The 19,853-nt window shown below is 39.6% G+C and overlaps 1 non-coding gene across 1 annotated transcript; it reads right to left on the minus strand.

Annotated features, from left to right (window-relative positions):
* Positions 1-265: 265 nt before the first annotated feature.
* mir146a (microRNA mir-146a) lies at positions 266-350 on the minus strand. The gene has a single exon (NR_129865.1). It is a non-coding gene; the product is annotated as a microRNA mir-146a (primary transcript).
* Positions 351-19,853: the final 19,503 nt, after the last annotated feature.

Raw genomic sequence — 19,853 nt, forward strand, 5'->3', positions numbered from 1 at the left:
GACTGGAACTATAAGGTCAACCTGGATATACTAAATCGAAATGGTGCAAGGAATTAGAACATTAGCCTGCAGAGGCCTGAAATGGAATATGTACATGTAAGTGCTTAAAACAAAGCCAGTGTAAGTATTGAAGAATAGCGGTTGTTGCCCAAGTGATTCAGAGGAGTGGCAGATATTCAGCTTGGGCGGGTCTGTAGAGCAATCAGTCTTGTTGATGGCCATCGATGACACATGAGGATATGTGTGGCTTGGCAGCATTCTGGAGTTTAGTTGCTGCCTAGCTGTAGAACTGAATCCACGGGGCGTTTCAATTATTCTAAAGCCTATGGAATTCAGTTCTCAGAGCTAGGCAACCATGTAGGTCTCCTCCCGGTTGAAGCCACCATCTATCAGAGAAAAAGAAATGCAAGTTACTAGCTCACTTCATCCAATACCCAGCCCTATCTACTGTGCTTGCACTACGTCATGCCTTTGCCCTTGTATATCCTGACCATGCCCATTGCATTATGGCAATTTCGCTGCACATGGCTGTTTGATATTCTTACGTTTTATTGAAATAGTGTTTTTAACCATTTTGTTACCTCTATTGTTTTTATTCTTATCTATGTTTTTGTTTTTGATGGATATTTGTACTTGTATCTAGGGGCACTTGACCCATGTGTAAGCCGCCCAAGTCCCAATTGGGAGATGGTGGGGGATATAAAAATAAAGTTGTTGTTGTTGTTGTTATCAAGTTAGTCATGATGCTGGAGTTCTTTCCAGTGATGCCATGAAGAGTTTGAGTTGGCATTTTCCATCAGAGAACATTGAACTGCTGACAAAGTTGAATATCCCTCAGTACTTTCAAATAATGGTATTTATTCTATTTTCAAGAATATTAAATGTATAGGTAAAACCTTTAAACAAATTAAGCAAGCTGCCTTATGGAAACATTTTAATTAGAGATTAATGGCAGAAGTCAGAGAAAACAGTTTTAAATATTTCTGTTTCTTTGAGGAAGTAATGCAAAAATATTTTTTAAATAAATTTTTATTGATGCTTTTCTAATACATTGCTACTAAGAGCTAAAAGATAAGTGGGGAAGGAAAAAATAGTCAGGTAAGGATAGGGGGAAAACATTGGATAGTGGCTGGGGGGGGGAAGGGAAGGGGGGGAAATGGGGGAGGGGATAGCTAATGGGTGAATGGGGGATGGGACAAAAGTGTCGGCGTGGAGGTCAGGGTGCATGCCAGGTGGGTTTCTTCAAGCACTATCGATCCTCTGCACACCAGCACCCTGATGAATTGGTTGCAATCGTCTGCCTCACCAATTCCTGTTCAATGTCAGACTCAAAGGCATCTGTAGTCTGAAGTCCAAACATTTATTCAATATCTATAATACATATTTACAAAGCACAGCAAAAGCCATCGCTCTGAGCTGGCATTTCTCTTCTATAGCTTCTTGCCTCGGCAAGCACCAGCTCAACACTCACAGAGATAAGAAAGCTCAGTCCGAAGGAAATCCCCGACCTCCAAGGCCAGAAATCATGCCTGATAGGTCATAGCAGACTGTCAGTCAAAACTAGCCTGCTGTTAACTGTTTCATTACTGAAACACACACTCTTGCCTAACAGCAGAAAACACTTGATTTACATTTCATACACATACAACCATAATCCAACCTGCCAGGGGAAAGAAAACCTAAAAAATAAGGGGGATTGGTGTGTGTATGGGGGGGGGGGGGTGACTTCCGTTCTTCTCTTCCGTTCTTCTCTTTTCTTTCTTCATTCGTATTCTTTTTTAAGGTAATCTTCAAAAATTGTCCAATCTGTTTCCTTCATGGCTCTGCCAGAGTTCTTTCTTATTAAAAATGTTAATTTATCCATATCTTTAATTTCTATAATTTTATCTAACCATTGTTCTTTAGTAGGTATTTCTTCCAGTTTCCAAAATTTTGCCAGCGTAATTCTGGCTACTGTTATAAGGAAGGTAAACAATTTGTCCTTATTTGCCTGAATATTATCTAAGGGATTGTATAACCCTAGCAGAAGGAGTTCCGGTTTCATTATCAAGTCTAATTTTAGAATCTTATTACATTCTGTATGCATTATTCTCCAATATTTTTCAGTTTTTTTACGGCTCTTTGCACTTCCAGCATCTATTCGTTATATTTTTATACATTAGGCCTAATTTTTTCGGTGTTAAATACCATCTATGTATTACTTTTAACCAATTTTCTTTGAGGTCAGTGGCATATGTATATTTCATTTTCTTTTTCCAAATTGTTTCCCATTCCTCTAAGCCTATGGGCCTCCCTATGTTCTTTGTCCATTGGATCATCGAGTTTGTAACTGCTTCTTTTTCTATTGCCCATTCCAATAATTTCTTATATAATATTGATATTTTTTTTCTTTATTAGGAGGCGTTTGTCCCAAAATCCATTCTCCAGGTTAAAACCTACTATTTTGTCTTTTTTATAGAATTCCTTGATTTGTTTATATTGCAGGCATGATAGATTTTTATGGTGTTTCCTAATTTCCTCTAAGTCTTTAACTGGGGGAGTTTCTTCTCTTGTATTGGCTCTGTTCAGGATTTCCTTGTAGGTTGGCCAATTTTCCAACCTAAAAGCCTTCTTTGGTTGGCCTCTAAGGGTGATAACCACAGGGGAGTTTTTGTATAAAAATAATTTTTGTATTTGTTCCATACTTTTAACAAGGCTGATCTAATAAAATGGTTTCCGAAATTCTTTTCTACTTTGGTAATGCAGAAATATTAATGTGGAACTTGGCTGGAAAGGAATAAAGCTCCATGAGAGAGACCCTGCTCACAATATGATTTTAAATGAGCATGTTAATTAATTCTCATTATGCTGTCTATAATGGTTGAAGTGCACTTGGAACCTCATTCACTCTATAGAAATAAGTTGAGGGGCATCACAAATTATCCTAATTTTCCCATTTTTGCTTCTGGTAAGAAAACAAGGTTCTCAAGAATTAGATTAGTGTGTCCTTTAGGATTACAGTGCTTGAAGTAACTCCGAGTGAGTTTCCAGTTTTTGTATTTGTTTTTTCGTGACAGGAGCGATGTGAGAAATTGCAAATCAGTTCTGGTGTGATAGAATTGGCTGTCTGCAAGGATATTGCCCAGGGGACGCCCAGATGTTTTTATGTTTACCATCCTGTGGGGGTCTTTCCTCATGTCCCCCACGGGGAGCTGGAACTAACAGAGGGAGCTCACCCATTCTCCCCGGATTCAAACCGCCAACCTGTCAATCAGTAGTCATGCCGGCACAAGGGTTTAACCCACTGCGTCACCGCGAGTTCCATAGTCTCCAGTTGAAAAATACCACAGCCTGTCTCTACATAGCTTAAAACAAGATCCTTGCCATGCCTTCAGCGGATTCCATGGCTTGAAATATTTTTTACAAAACCAAAACATAAATCTTGATTTTGAATTTTACGTAAGGAATACAATTTTATGATAGCAGTGTCTATAATGGGACCATGGATTTTGGTATCCATGGGGTGGGTCTTAGAACCATGGGATACCAAGGGTCCATTATATTTCAGGCAAATTCCATATCTCCTAACATATCCAGATGCATACACACAGTCAGTAATACCTTAGTTCTATACCTGGGGTGCTTCTACATCAGGAGACATGGTCTGTATGTATACCCTACATCCAACTATATGACTCCTTTGTTGCCTAATCTGGATAGCTCCTGGCTCGGCCAGTCAAAAGGCATTCTACTGCAGTGTTTCTCTATTTGGGGGTCCCCAGGTGTTTTGGCCTACAACTCCCATAAATCCCAGCCAGTTTTCTAGCTGTTAGGATTTCTGGGAGTTGAAGGACAAAACATCTGGGGACCCACAGGTTGAAAACGACTGTACTACTGCTATTCTGTGGTTCCCTTTGGATCTTCTGCTGGAAAGGAACAAAACTAAAAGAATGGTGAGCTAAAAATGGATAGATATTATCTGAACCACTCCTAATATTCTCTGAATAAGGCAAGATGATGGTACAATGAAAATCTGAACTAGAATGACCTCGGAGTAGCTAACATCTTCCATCATAGTTTCTACAAATGGATCTCCCTTGTGGGAGTGGAGCAAAAAGTATTTTAACCTTATTTAAATGAAGGATGGCATTGGCATGATACTTTCAAAAGCGATTCTATTTTTGATAAAAGCAGCATAATTTAGATATGCTTCCTCTACTAACGATGTATAGAAATTAGAAGAATGTGGATTTAGATGTTTATATAACTGTGCCAATACTGAGTTATATAGCAGAGTGCTATATAACTGCTGCATCAGTTCCATTAGTATAAAGTTTCCCTATATATTAAAAATGCATGTGTACTAAACCATTCTCGTATGTTTGGAAAGGATGTGATTATTCACATGAACATCCCCAGTGTTTAAAGTTCTGCATAATGGTTATTTGACTAAACTGCTTCCGTAAAATATATAACTACTGTTTTATAGCCACTTTAAGAATAAAGTGGCTATAAGGTGGGATATAATATTATTAAAACAAGAGATAAAACACTATGAATAGACACACAACAAGATACACAGAGTTAAAATACAAGTTAAAATCCAGATTGAAATTCACAACTTAAAATTAACTGGGTCGGCCTGCCGGAAGCAATAAGCAACCAGAGCTGAAACAGAGACCGTATTTGAACTCTAAATCAAGTACAAATTCTTCTTTTCATTGAGGTTTACTACGTCATAGAATTAGTTATATCCATTATCCAGAGCTTCCATAATTGAAGCTTATGCAAACTACTTAAATTTCATTTTGTCAAGGCATCCCATAGTCTAACTTTTTCTACAGCCAGGAAGTGTAGATTTCTCCCTCCTTAACCTAAACTTTCTGTCTTCCTGAATTTGAAATATACCCCACCTCTTGTCCTTCCTTTACTGTCCACAGAAAACAACAGATCTCAGCTTCCCAAACACATCCTTAACTGGGTTGCTGTGAGTTTTCCGGGCTGTATGGCTATGTTCCAGATGCATTCCCTCCTGATGTTTCACCCACATCTATTGCAGGCATCCTCAGAGGTTGTGAATGCTTCTGGAACATGGCCATACAGCCTGGAAAACTCACAGCAGCCCATGAAAGACTTTGACAACACATCCTTAACTGCTCATAAAATAAAAAAAGGAAACTCCACCCACACCCAAATATTAGAAATCTGAAACTGTCTTTCTTCATGACCTAAGCTGCATTTCAAAGTATTTAAAGTAATACCCCAAACCAGATTTTAAACATGCAAAGTCTAGTTCAAACAAAAAAAGTTAAAAAGTCTTTAGCAACAAGGATTTCCATTGAACAGTGCTGTCCAACACTACCACCCTCCCAGTTGTATCTTGCAAAATAGAATCAGAAGCATAATGATACAGAAAGAGCACTAACCTCTCGGCTCTTGTCTGCAGTGACTCCAGCTGTTTCTTTCTAGACTGCGGGGAGGCAACTGCCAGAGCCACTTAAATATGACAAGCGATAGACTCACTTCTCTTCCTGGACTGCTGAGGCTTGCACATGGTCTGAGCAACTTCCACTGCCCCTCCTTTCAACCGTTGCCCGTTTCCAGGCTTTTCTGAGAAATGAGGAAAGCGTAGGAGGGCAAGTCAAGCGTCCCGTCCCGCAGAAGAGAGGCTGCCAGGATCCAGTTCACAAGAAACTTCTTGGACCTGTCATTGCAGCTGCCTCTTCCAGATGAGTACAAAAGCACGCTTGAAACAGAAAGGTGAGCAGGAGGGCAGTGAGACACTTCTGCTAAGGAAAGCATTCTTGCCTGCCTTGCTTCATTGGGAAAGAAAGATCACTCCAGGCCTTGGCAGCGCCTGTCATCTCACTGAGCTTTGCATCTCCTTTTTCTCACACACATTTCCAAAACGGTGCAACTGCTGTAGATCACTGTACTTCTTAATATTGACACGCTTTTTAGGTCTGCTTCACCAGAAACATGGACTTCCTCCTTGCCAACTACAGTGATACCTTTTTTTTTTTTTTGTTGGAAAAATGGAAATCTCTATAACCTTTTGGAGAAATTATTATCTTTAGAAAGGCATGATCTTATTAGAAAACATAACCTTTTGGAAAAATGACATCATAACCTTTTGGGAAAATAGCATTCATTACCATTTGGGAAAATCAGGAATCTCCCTAATTAGAATTAAAAACTTGCTTGAGTCAACCTTCTCCTTAGTGGTAAATATCCACTAGTATTCATTCAAGGCAAGTAGGTTTCTCAGCTGTTAAACTGATATACCTGGATATCTCTTTGAACGCTTAGGATCAAAGATATACCGATGCACAAAAGGCACGTGCATACACACACATACATATATAGTAGAGTTTCAGAAGTGTTCTTTCAGTTGCACAAAAAAAATCTACTCTGCCATAAAATATCTTGGCTTTAAATCATGCTCTCAAGAGACAAAAATAAGAAAAACTGCATACCAATATACACATATACAATACAATAAGCAATCTGAATTATATTAATAACAAATAACTATTGTAGGAGGTTTGTAGAAGGTTGCTGTTTCCAACTTTGACTTAAGAATTTAATTCATTCCCTGATTGAGCTCTTAAAACACTTTAATCTCAAAGTGAATTTTCCCATTGAAATGCTATTAATCTGTTCCAGACCCCAACGCCCACGGCCCCTTTTTTGTTATGTGTTTTTAAAGAAGAAACTGTACTTTATAAATAATAAATAACATATAAATGCACATTCACATGAGACAACAAAAAAGATAGATCAACATTAAAATTGTAGAAGTACAAAGTTGTGGCAAGGAAACACATTTGAGGCAGAAAATGTATGTTGGCCAGTGCAACAGCAAGGCAAAAGCTGCACATCCCATGGAACAATAAAAAAGAAAGATTAACTTTAATATCGTAGAAGCACACAGTTGTGGCACAATGGTAGAAGCACAAAGCGCAGAAGCATTGTTTTCTTCATACTGTACTCATTCCAGCCTCCTCCCTCTTGCTCTCTTTTCCTCTCTCTCTTCATGAAGCTAAACATAGTAGGAATCAACTAACCCAAACTTCCTCAAAGTGGACGAGAGAAAAGCAGACAGCAATCTTCCAAAGCAGACAAGAGCATGAGGCACAGAGGCTGCTCCCTTGAAGCCCTAAAACTCTGTACTCTCGCACCAGCACTCCCTCTGCTGTTAGCTCTTGACTCAAAATGCAGCTCTTAAGTCAAAACACTTATTGGGTCTCTCCTAAGTAGAGGTTCAACTGTTTCTGGATTCTTTAGCCCTAACTTAGGTCTACAATGACATGTAAGACTACAACTGGAATTCTATATGTTTATCTCTAACGTTTCAATCCACAAAAGAATAAAAAATCTAGTGCCTTGCAGATATTTTGGGCTGTAATTCCCATAAATCTTGATTATGGGCCAAGATGACCGAGCCTTAAAGGGGATATATTTATTATAATATTGAGAATGGCTACATCTAAAAGGAGGAACCAGATTAAGGACAGCTAGCTTGCATGACAGCCATTCTAATATTTTTCTTACCTTGTATATCTGATGAAGACAAGAATAATCCTACAAGAATAACCTTCATTTAGTGACCTTCCTCAGGAAGGATGCAAGCCTATTGTTTATCGAAGAAAGAAAACTAGAAACTTCCTGGAATCTAGTTCAGAGGAAGCACAGAAACAGTTTGAATGGAGGCAAGAAAAATATTCAAGACGGGATGGAAAGAGTATCATGAGTAGAGAAAGAATTCTGATGCTTTACAGTGACACTTGGGTTGAGAAGGGCATGGTTCCTCAGAACTTGTATTCTGAATTTTGGATAGAAGATGTACAGCAACTTTTTTTTTTTGCTCACAGTGTCCTCCACAGTTTTATGTACTACTATGTACATAATATATAGTTGAGGTTTGATAACAGATCTTCAGAGTAGCATTCAGATGAGTCATTTTTTAAATGTAGAGTGATGCTATTGGGAAAAAATCAAATTATGTAATCACTCTTATGAAATATAGAACTCTAATAAAACAAAATTCAAAGTCAAGTAATAGTTTCATGATAACAAACTAGAATGGCAGAAGACTGTACAGAAATTAAAGTACTCCTGAGCTTTTTATCAGACTAGGAAGTATGAACAAGAACATACACATATATGAACCAGTCTTTGGAGGGGTGGATGAGAAACAGAAATATCAGCAAACACTCACATTTCTTCCCCACACTTACCACCACATGATTTACATAAGCTATTTAAGATACAGAAGCAGTAACACAGGCCAGTCAGTTGGGAAACATCAGGCCAGGATTTTAGAGCAAAGGTTTTTTTAAGCAATGTTGGTTCCTGAGACAATTTTTTTTACAAATTGCACCATTCCAATTCCCACCCAATTGGTAGTTTAAAAAATGAAGTAGTTGGCAAATAGGGACATTAATAGTCTAGTAATTGTTTAATCTTGTTTCTTAGGTCAGTCAATAACTTATGCAGGCATGGAAGCAGGACCATCCCTGTTGTACAATGTTGTGCAATACTCATTGCTAGTCCACCATGTCCCTGTGATAAATCTAATCCCTGCTGCTGTTGTTGTTTATTCATTCAATCACTTCCAACTCTTCGTGACCTCATGGACCGGCCCACGCCGGAGCTCCCTGTCCATCGCCACCCCCAGCTCCTTCAAGGTCAAGCCAGTCACTTCAAGGATGCCATCCATCCATCTTGCCCTTGATCAGCCCCTCTTCCTTATTCCTTCCATTTCCCCAGCATCAGGCATGTAGCCGGGGGGAGGGGGGGGGCTTGAGGGGCTTCAGCCTCCCCGCCCCGAAATTCTCTGGGTGGTCCGCGAGAAGGTCTTACATTTATTATTTAAACTGTTATGTTTATTCATATCATGATCTGATCACCATGCTCAATATATCCAATATGCATGGGGGTATTGGGATAACGATACAAAAGGTGTGCTAGGGTAGATCCTCTCTCACTCAGACATGCCCCCCCGAATCAAAATCCCAGCCCCCCCAATCAAAATCCCCCCCCCCCAAAATCAAAATCCTGGTTACGGGCCTGCCCAGCAGCATTATCTTTTCCTGTCTTCTCATTATGTGTCCAAAGTACTTCATCTTTGCCTCTAATATCCTTCCTTCCAGTGAGCAGTCAGGCATTATTTCCTGGAGTATGGACTGGCTTGATCTTCTTGAGGCACTCTCAGAATTTTCCTCCAACACCACAGTTCAAAAGTGTCTATCTTCCTTCGCTCAGCCTTCTTTATGGTCCGGCTCTCTCATCCATAGTTTATGCTGCTACAGATGGGCAAAATCCATCAATAGATCCTGATTGTGCCATAGTTTCTGGAGTTACCTGTGCAATGAACTGCCTATGCTTTTGTGCTAGCACTCCGGCACAGAAGTGAGGTCAAGAGATGGGATTGTCCACCTTTCCCGCCTCCCTCAATCCGTTTCCAAGTTTAAAAAGTAGAGAAAAAGAACCACAAAATGCAGCGCCCAAGCACAAATCAAATAACATAAAAGGCACTGCAGACTAATTCAACCAGAGAATCAACTATAAAACCAACCTGGACACAGATTATTATTTGAGAACACTGAAATGCTGGACTACTCTGAGAACCATTATGTCAGACTATACAGAGAAGCCATTAAAATCCACAAGCACGTGAACAATTTAAACAGAAATGAGAAAACCATGAAATCAACAAAATCCAATTACCAGTATTTAAAATCAAGACAGTTAATAAAGGACACCACTGAGAAAAGGGAACTCCAGACAACAAACAATCAAGTGCCAGTTAACAACTCCCAAACAGAGGGCACCTTCAGACAATAAAACCCAGGCTACCTCTACGCAGATACTTCCACCGATTGACTTTGCAGCTTCATGGCTACTCAAGGCTATTCAAGCTTGCTAATTGCAACAGTCACACCTGCTTCAAACAGACAAAGGTTCTTTCTCCCACCCTTGACATTCCACAGGTATATATATACACTCCACTTGCCTCACTGCTAACAGGCCTCTGAAGATGCCAGTCAGAGATGCAGGTGAAACATAAGGAGAGAATGCTACTGGAACATGACTATACAGCCCAGAAAACTCACAGCAACATAGTCTATGGTATGATTCCCATTAATTGTCTCAAACAGTGTATACCCACTGACTCAGGCTCAATGTTTATGTACCAGTAAATATAATTTATGTAATAGGTTGACTCTAGCTGTGATTACCACAGAATTCATCTAATGCTGAAATTAATATAATTAGTGTATATAAAAGGAGACTTTCTTGACCTGTTAAAAGAGAGGAAACTGCTCACAAAATCGGTTCTTACCACAATAGACAGAGAGTGACAGGTTGCTTCAAGCAGAGCTATTCTGCTCTATTCTGGAGTGAAGGGGAAGAACAGGGGTTTTCCACCTTACTTTCCTTTGTTACAGTTCCCTTCAGAGATCGTATTTAAAAAAAAATTTAAAGCAGAAGTATCTTTCCTCATGTTATTGTGTTTTTTTAATTTCAAATACTGGTTAATAGATATTCTGAAAAATTACCCACAAATGAAATCTAAAATTATTTTGTGAAAAATGTTACATGTCATAAAGTTATCGTCTTCGTACTATGTGCAGCAAGTGTTTATTTGTTGGGTTCCTAAATTAGTTTGTGTGCAGATTCAGAATGTGGTTCACTATTATTTGACTTCAGGTAGTGGCTCTATTATGAGGTACAGGGAAGTGGTCACTTTCCATAGCAGATTTGGCCACCAGTAGGAGGACCAGAGATTGCTAGTGTGGTGTAGTGGTTTCAATGTTGGAATATGATCTGCAGACCTGGGTCTAAATCTCCACTCAGCCATGAAATCCAATGGGTTTCTTTGAGACTCTTATCCTCACAGGAAGGCAAAGACAACACCCCTTTGAACAAGTATTGCCAAGAAACCCCTGTGATAAGGTCACTATAGGTCGAAAATGACTTTAGGGAGAATAACATCAGTGAGTTCAGAATAAACACCAATTTGACCTAGAGCAGATCCATGGAACTGCAAGAACCTTAATTTCCACTACTTTTAGTGGGCTCTTGCAGGAGAATATTTCGGCCAAATGTCCTACTACATCAATAAGTGGAGACAATTTGATTGTTATTTGATTTTTCTGTTATGTTTCTTGGCTACCTACATTAATATCTCTGCCTTTTAAATCCAGAATCCCATGAATTCTATTTCACATATTGATTTCATCCACTGATCATGTTTAATCATCAGTAATCTACTAGAAGTTTTTAATTGGCGTTTAAAAACTGAAGAAATTTGAACAAGCATTGAAAGGATCCTGTAAATTTAGTGCTTCTGCCCTGCAAAGGCTAGATAACCTTGGAAACTCACTGGGTCACCTTGGGCAATTCGCATTTTGTCAGCAACAGGTGAAGGCAAGATGAATGCTTCTGAACAAATTCTACTAAGAAATCCATGACAGGTTCATTTTAGAGTTGCCATAAGTCAGAAATAACTTGAAGGCACACAACAACAACAACAGCAGCAAAACTTAAAGAAGGTTTTTAAAGAATAATAATATAATCATAAGAGTTGGAAGAGACCTCGTGGGCCATCCAGTCCAACCCCCTGCCAAGAAACAGGAAAGTTGCATTCAAAGCACCCTGATAGATGGCCATCCAGCCTCTGCTTAAAAACCTCCAAAGAAAGAGCCTCCACCACACCCCAGGGCAGAGAGAGAGCTTGACTGCTGAACAGTTCTTACAGTGAGGAAGTTCTTTCTAATGTTCAGGTGGAATCTCCTTTCCTGTAGTTTGAAGCTGTTTTTTCACATCCTAGTCTCCAGGACAGCAGCAAACAAGCTTGCTCTCTCCTTCCTATGACTTCCCCTCACATATTTATACATGCCATCATGTCTCCTCTCAGCCTTCTCTTCTGCAGGCTAAACATGCTCAGCTCTTTAAGCCGCTCCTCGTAGGGCTTGTTCTCCAGACCCTTGATCATTTGAGTCTCCCTCCTCTGGACACATTCCAGCTTGTCAACATCTCCCTTCAATTGCGATGTCCAGAATTGGACACAGTGTGATTCCAGGTGTGGTGTGACCAAGGTGGAATAGAAGGGTAGCATGACTTCCCTGGATCTAGACACTAGACTCCTATTGATGCAGGCCAAAATCCCATTGGCTTTTTTTTTTGCCGCCAAATGACATTGTTGGCTCATATTTAACTTGTCCACAAAGACTCCAAGATCTTTTTCACACATACTGCTGTTGAGCCAGGCGTCCCCCATTCTGTATCTTTGCATTTAATTTTTTCTGCCCAAGTGGAGTATCTTGCACTTGTCCCTGTTGAACTTCATTTTGTTAGTTTCGGCCAATCATCTCTCTAAACTGTTAAGATCTTTTGGATTCCAGTGCTGTCTTCTGGAGTATTAGCTATCCCTCCCATTTTGGCGTAGTCTGAAGGTTTTTAAGATCAGTCAGGGGGTGCTTTTTTTAGCTTTGAATATATTTTAATGGATTTTTAACTGTGATTTTTAAAATACTGTTACGTTTAATTCTGTTTTAATGTTTGCATATTTGCTTATTTTAAATTGTGTGGTTATACTTTTAATATAAGCCATGTTGAATCTCCTTCGGGAGAGATAAAGTGGGGTATAAATAAACATAATAATAATTTTTTGTGTGTGTCAGGTAATAATAATAATAATAATGATAATGGAGCCTCTGGTGGCACAGTGGGTTAAACCGCTGAGCTGCTGAACTTGCTGACTGAAAGGTTGGCAATTGGAATCCGGGGAGTGGGGTGAGCTCCCGGTTAGCCTCAGCTTCTGCCAATCTAGCAGTTCAAAAACATGTAAATGTGAGTAGATCAATAGGTACCGCTCGGGCGGGAAGGTAATGACGCTCCTTGCAGTCATGGCGGCAACATGACCTTGGAGGTGTCTACGGATAACACCGGCTCTTCAGCTTAGAAATGGAGATAAGCACCAACCCCCAGAGTCGGACACGACTAGACTTAATGTCAGGGGGAAACCTTTACAATAATAATAATAATAATAATAATAATAATAATAATAATAATAATCAGTTTCTGTAGGCTGGACCAGAGAAACCACAGCTGGAAAGGATTCAGTTCACTTTATCTTTTAGGCTGTTTCCCTGTCTGCTCTCCACTTCCAACTGCTGTTCACCCACAGAGAGGAGGAATGGTAGAGATAAATCTGTTTACATTTTTTACCCAGATACTCAAGCAATTGCAGCATTTTCCTCTGTAGCGAAAGCTTCAAGCAAACCTTTCCTCCTATCCACATTGTATCCTTCAGCAGCTGCTTTTAATTACTAAAAGTCATCAGAATTCCATGTAGTATGTAGTTTGGCTCCAAAACCAAGAACCCTTACTAATTCCTAAAACAGGAATTAAGAGGTCAATCATGAGCAGCCCCTAATTAAAAGAGCAAGCTGCTAAGTCTTACAAAGAACTAATAAAAAATTGTAAGAAGTCTAGTCTGGTAGAGAGGAAACCACAATGCTGAATAACACGTTCCAAGTAACTGTTTTAGGGAGTATTACAACTTTTTTTTGCAAGACATCAGGTTATGGGAAATGTGATGCAAACAAGGATTTGACCCAGGGTTCTTAAATGCTGAGTAGCACTTTAGTCTTTTTAGCTTATCATCCTCTCCCCGGTAGTCAATTATGCGATTGAGGTTCAATTTGTCACTGGATATGTAGTATTTTTAAAAACCCAAGAAGTTTTTGTAAAGGTGTCTTCTTTTCAGTGTAATTCATCCTTTAAGGAAGAACTGGAAATGGTAATTGCAACATGAAAATGCTGTGACAGCACAGGAAGGGAGGACTATGATTGATCCCATTTACCAAAACCAGCATTATGAAGCTGGAACCTTTTCAAATGGCAGCAAGATCCAACATGAGAACTGGAAGGAGGCTACCCTTTGTTAAAACAATCATTTCTCGTCATGCTATGTACCTTTGCTCTGCTATTCTTTTATGAATAGAACTTGCTTCCATAGATGGCAAGATTTATCAAACCAGCTCTGGCAGTTGACTGTTTAACAGTTACCGTATTGCCTTTTAATAGTAAAAAAATAATAGGAGCCCTCAGTGGAGTAATGGGTTAAACCCTTGTGACTGCAGGACTGCTAACCTGAAGGTTGGGTTGCTGACCTGAAGATTGCCGGTTCGAATCCAGGGAGAACACAGATGAGCTCCCTCTGTCAGCTCTAACTCCCTGTGCGGGGACACAAACATCAAAGCATCTGGGCGTCCTCTGGACAACGTCCTTGCAGACAACCAATTCTCTCACCCCAGAAGTGATTTGCAGTTTCTCAAGTCATTCTTGAAATGAAAAAAAGCAAAAAGTTGTCCACTAATATTTCTATGTATTTAAAAAAGAGAACCAAGACATGTTTGCTCTAACAACAACAACAACAACAACAACAACAATATCAATGATCAAAACATTGCAGGGAAAGATCTGCCAACTGCAAAAGGCCACCCTACTGGGATCTGCACGCATCATCCGAAAATACATCACACATTCCTAGACACTTGGGAAGTGTTCGACTTGTGATTTTGTGATACGAAATCCAGCATATCTATCTTGTTTGCTGTGTCATAAAATAATAATAATAATAATAATAATAATAATAATAATAACAATTTTATTCTTGTATCCCGCCCCATCTCCCCGAGGGGACTCGGGTCGGCTCACATGGGGACGAAGCCCAGCAATATTCAATAAAATATCTAACAGGATATTTTTCTGTTACATAGAATCATTGAATCATAGAGTTGGAAGCGATCTCACGGGCCATCCAGTTAAAGCCCCTGCCAAAAAGCAGGAAGATGACATTCAAAGCACCCCTGACAGGTGGCCATCCAGCCTCTGCTTAAAAGCCTCCAAAGAAGGAGCCTCAACCACACTCTGGGGCAGAGAGTTCCAGGGCCGAACTTTTGTTTATTTAAGATAGATCTAGAACACGTTTAGCATAATGTGTGAAGTACCCCTCAAACATGCTAACCTCTAACCCTGAAACTAGAGAAAGAGGATTTTTGGTCCCTAAAATGGAATTTTGCTCTTTGAGGAAACACTCTCTCCAACCGCTAGGTCAATGGTTCTCAACCTTCCTAATGTCACTACCCCTTAATACAGTTCCTCATGTTGTGTTGACCCCTAACCATAAAATTATTTTCGTTGCTACTTCATAACTGTAATTTTGCTACTGTTATGAATCGTAATGGAAATATCTGATATGCAGGATGTATTTTCATTCACTGGACTAAATTTGGCACAAATTCCCGATTCACCCAATACTGGTGGGGTTGGCCGGGATTGATTTTATCATTTGGGAGTTGTAGTTGCTGGGATTATAGTTAACTTACAATCAAAGAGCATTCTGAACTCCACCAACGATGGAATTCGACCAAACTTGGCACACAGAACTCCCTTGACCAACAGGAAATACTGCAAGGGTTTGGTGGGCACTGACCTTGAGTTTTGGGGTCGTAGTTCATCTATATCCAGAGAGCACTGTGGACTCAAACAATTATGGATCTGGACAAAACTTGGCCCAAATGTTTTCTTATAGTCTTTGGCGACCCCTCTGACATCCCCAACCCCCAAGTTGAGAAACACTGTGATAGGTAATGCTATTCAATATGTCTCCAGTTGATAACTTCACCACTTTAATTTATAACCCAGAAGAGGGTAACCTAATTAGGTTCTTTGATATATCCTCCAAAATGAGATAAGATAAACATAAAAGAATATCAAAACATTCCTTTTTTAAATAGACATTTAAATGTTTGGAATATTAATTTACAGATCATTATGTTTTGGGTATTTTTGTGCCTTTTATTTTGTAATTTTATTATTATTGTGTGTATTGTTGACGTTGTTGTTGTATATATTGCTCATTGATTTTCCTAAGGCCCCTTACAGATTGCCATATAATTCAGATTAGCAAAGTAGATAATCCACATTATCTGCTTTGAACTGGATTATATGAGTCTACACTGCCATATAATCCAGTTCAAACTAGATAATCTGGATTCTATATGGCACTGTAGAATGGGCCATTGCCATGTGTTAAGGATGTGACCAATGCAGATTACACAGCCATATAACCCAGAATATCAAGGCAGATAATCTACAATATCGTCTTTAAACTGGATTATCTGAGTCCACACTGCCATATAACCCAGTTCAATGTGGAATTTTGCTGTATAGATGGCTTTAGCACCAACCCTCCACGACATTGCCCATCCTGTCTGATGAAGAGATTTAAGGAATAAGGTATGACTTAGTAAGTGTAATAGAAACCATCAAAATGTCAATGTCTAATTAAGATGTTTTAATTTTTTATGGTCTAACTTTTTTTTGTAAAGCTTCTATTACTGATGGGATATGAGCAAGAACACTGAAAACCCTGTCTGTGCAGATCTGAGCTGAAGGTTTAATTTCATTGCGTCATTATGGAAAACCCCTGATTCTAAAATATCTTTGCTGTGGGAAGGATCGCCGTTATAAAAGCAAACGCTTTGCCAAGACTTTTTATCCTATTTTCAAGCAATCCTTGTTCTAAGAAATGGAATATAATTTCTTCAAGGGCAGAAATAAATGACCAGATTTGCTTGGCAGGCAAAGCAACACAGAAGAAAATTTAAAACATTGCATGCTGTGAAAGAAAGCGGTGGTTTGGAAATTTCAAATATTACATTGCATTATGCTGTTTTGTGTGGATGAAGGAATGGATAATATTAGAGATGAGAGGTTCAAGGAACTAGCATGGTTATCTTAGTATGATAAAGTTAAAGCACATGGTGAATTGTAATTGTGTACAGCATTAGAAAGGCTATTCTCCAAGTGTGGTATACGGTAAAGACTTTTTCCTAAAATAATATTAGTTACTTTACTGCAAGAAGTCTTTTTTTCGGGAATGAACTAAAATAGAATAAAAACTTACTTACTTACTTACTTACCTTTTGTATTTTGATCAGCTGGGAGTTTAAATAAAGAGAAATGCTTCTTAAGAAAGGCAAAGGTCTTTATTTATTTACAGTATTTATACCCTGCCCTTCTCACCCCGAAGGGGATTCAGACCGGCTTACAAAACACACATACAGCAAACATTCATGCATATTATACTATTAACAAGGATACCCAACACAAAAAGGTAAAGGCAGTTTTCCCCATTTTATTTCCAGCATCTTAGAGGCTGTGCTCAACTCCGACCATGGGCTGGGTGCTGTTGCTCCATCTTCCGGCCGAGAAGCTTTCCTCCAATCAATGTCCTAAGGGTGCCTTTATTACTTCCCCACTAAAAGCAGTACCTATTTATCTATTCACATTTCTCCTTTCAACCTGTTAGGTGGGCAAGTGAGCTGGGACTGACGGCAGGTGCTCACTCCCAATCCGGGCTTGAACTGCTAACCTTTCAATTGGCAGAATTTTTCTGTAGCACAACGGTTTAACCTGCTGTGCTAAAGCCCGGCCTCCTTTATTGGTTTGTTTATGTGCAGCTTATTGAAATGCAGCAATAGAGTCTAGAAAAATGAGTTGTACTTAAATTTGTGTAAAGATGACCATGTAACTAACTAACGAACTACCTATCTATCTATCTATCTATCTATCTATCTATCTATCTATCTATCTATCTACTGTATCTATCTATAAATTACAGACAGAAGCCTATCAAAGAGTACATGAAAATGTTCACATGAACATATAGGAAAAATGTGGACCAAAGATAGCAAATTTACTTTGTGCAATAAAATAAAACATGTATAAGATGATGTACAGATGGAACTTAACAACAAATAAACTGTAAAAAATGCCTAAAAATATTTCATATCAGTGTTGGGAATGCCAAGATAAAGAGGGCATATTTTTCCTAAGACTGACAAGTTAATAAAAAAATATAGATTTTGTAACATCACCAGAAATGCTTCTGCTGTGCATAATGAGTGAAGAATTGCACAGGAAATGTGAATAACGTATGTGATTTTTGTGTGTCAGGAGCGACTTGAGAAACTGCAAGTCGCTTCTGGTATGAGAGAATTGACTGTCTGCAAGGATGTTGCCCAGGGGATGCCTGGATGTTTCAATGTTTTTACCATTCTTGTGGGAGGTTTCTTTGTTGTCCCCGCATGGAGCTGGAGCTGATGCAGTGGTTCCCAACCTGTATTTCTCCAGATGTTTTGGCCTTCAACTCCCAGAAATCCTAACACCTGGTAAACTGGCTGGGATTTCTGGGAGTTGTAGGCCAAAACACCTGGAGACCCACAGGCTGAGAACCACTGTGACAGAGGAAGCTCATCAGCGCTCTCCCCGGGTTGGATTCGAACCTGCAACCTTCAGGTCGGCAACCCAACCAGTGTTATCCGTAGACACCTCCCAAGGATATGTGGCCGGCATGACTGCATAGAACGTCGTTACTTTCCCACCGGAGCAGTATCTATTGATCTACTCACATTTGCATATTTTCAAACTGCTAGGTTGGCAGAAGCTGGAGCTAAAATTGGAAACTCACTCCACTCCCTGAATTCGAACCACCGCCCTTTCAGTCAGCAAGTTCAGCAGCTCAGCAGTTTAACCTGCTGCGTCACCAGGGCACATAGTACTTGATCCAATTATAACATTTCCTGAGAAAGTCAGACCTCACCATTCCCATCTATGCTCTAAATATGTGTTAAAGAATTGTAAACCAGTATTATGTAGCATTGTTCCTGATAAGTATTTAGGCACTTCATAGTGCAATATGCTGCCACCAGGTTACTCACTTGGGTTTTGGTGTTTAGAACATACTAGGAGCATCTTGTTTGATCTCCATTGGTTTCCTCTTCATTTTTGGACTCAATACAGCCATAGAATCATAGACTTGGAAGAGGTCTTCTGGGACAGAGTCCACCGACTTTGCAGAAAGCTTTTCCAAGGCAAATTAGTCATTCCTCAAGATGTGAAAATCTTCAGCAAAACATTGACCTGCAACTGATTTTTCTCCTGCCTTTGTCAATGCTGTTAACTCTATAATGGATTGGGTTTATTGGTAATTTTATTTATAATTTTATATTGGATGTGTTTCTATATATTGCATCCTGAGAGGTTCTTTGAGTTCATCTCATCAAAGGAAAAGGTGGGATAAATGTGTGTGCATGTGTTTATCTCTCATACCTGGGCTGACATTAGCCATCAGATAACAACAGAACAATGAGTTTTGTTTTCCTCTTGAAACTGTATTGCCAATAACCCTGTTTGATATTTATTTTGTCCCCCTGGCTCTCTGTGCTGACCTGGAGAAGCTCAAGCCCTGGGGCCAAATCTGCCCTTCTGTGGTTCATTTAACATAACATTTTCCCTAAGACTTTGTTATTTGGTGGTTTCTCAGCTCCAGATGCACCCTGACCCAAATGCCTCACCTTTAGTTACTGTTGTTAATCTTGATGAGAGTAGTTCCATTCAGTCACATGTGTTGACACATGTGTTGGCTCACAATTCAACAATGTATTGGATAGGTCTATCCCAGTTGGGACTGAGGCGGGAGGTTAAAGAACCCCAGGAAATGCCATATATGGGCAGAGATGGCGACGGCTAGTGAGCCGGGTGCATAAGCTCACAGAAACATGTGATTTCTGGGAAATCACGTGTTTCTGAAGAAATGAAAGCTAAGAATAGACAAACTGCGCGTGCGCACGCAGGTGCTCTGAGTGATTGTGAACATGACACAGAAAGAGTGCGCCCGGGCTGCTGGTCGGCGCTGATTGGATACAAGTCGAGCCGCGTCACAACTCTAAGCCAATGAATTTGCTTGTGGGCGGGCATAACCCGAACCCTGTAATTTGTATAAATATTTA

The sequence above is a fragment of the Anolis carolinensis genome, chromosome 3 (assembly GCF_035594765.1).
Source record: "Anolis carolinensis isolate JA03-04 chromosome 3, rAnoCar3.1.pri, whole genome shotgun sequence".
In the NCBI taxonomy this organism is placed as follows: Eukaryota; Metazoa; Chordata; class Lepidosauria; order Squamata; family Dactyloidae; genus Anolis; species Anolis carolinensis.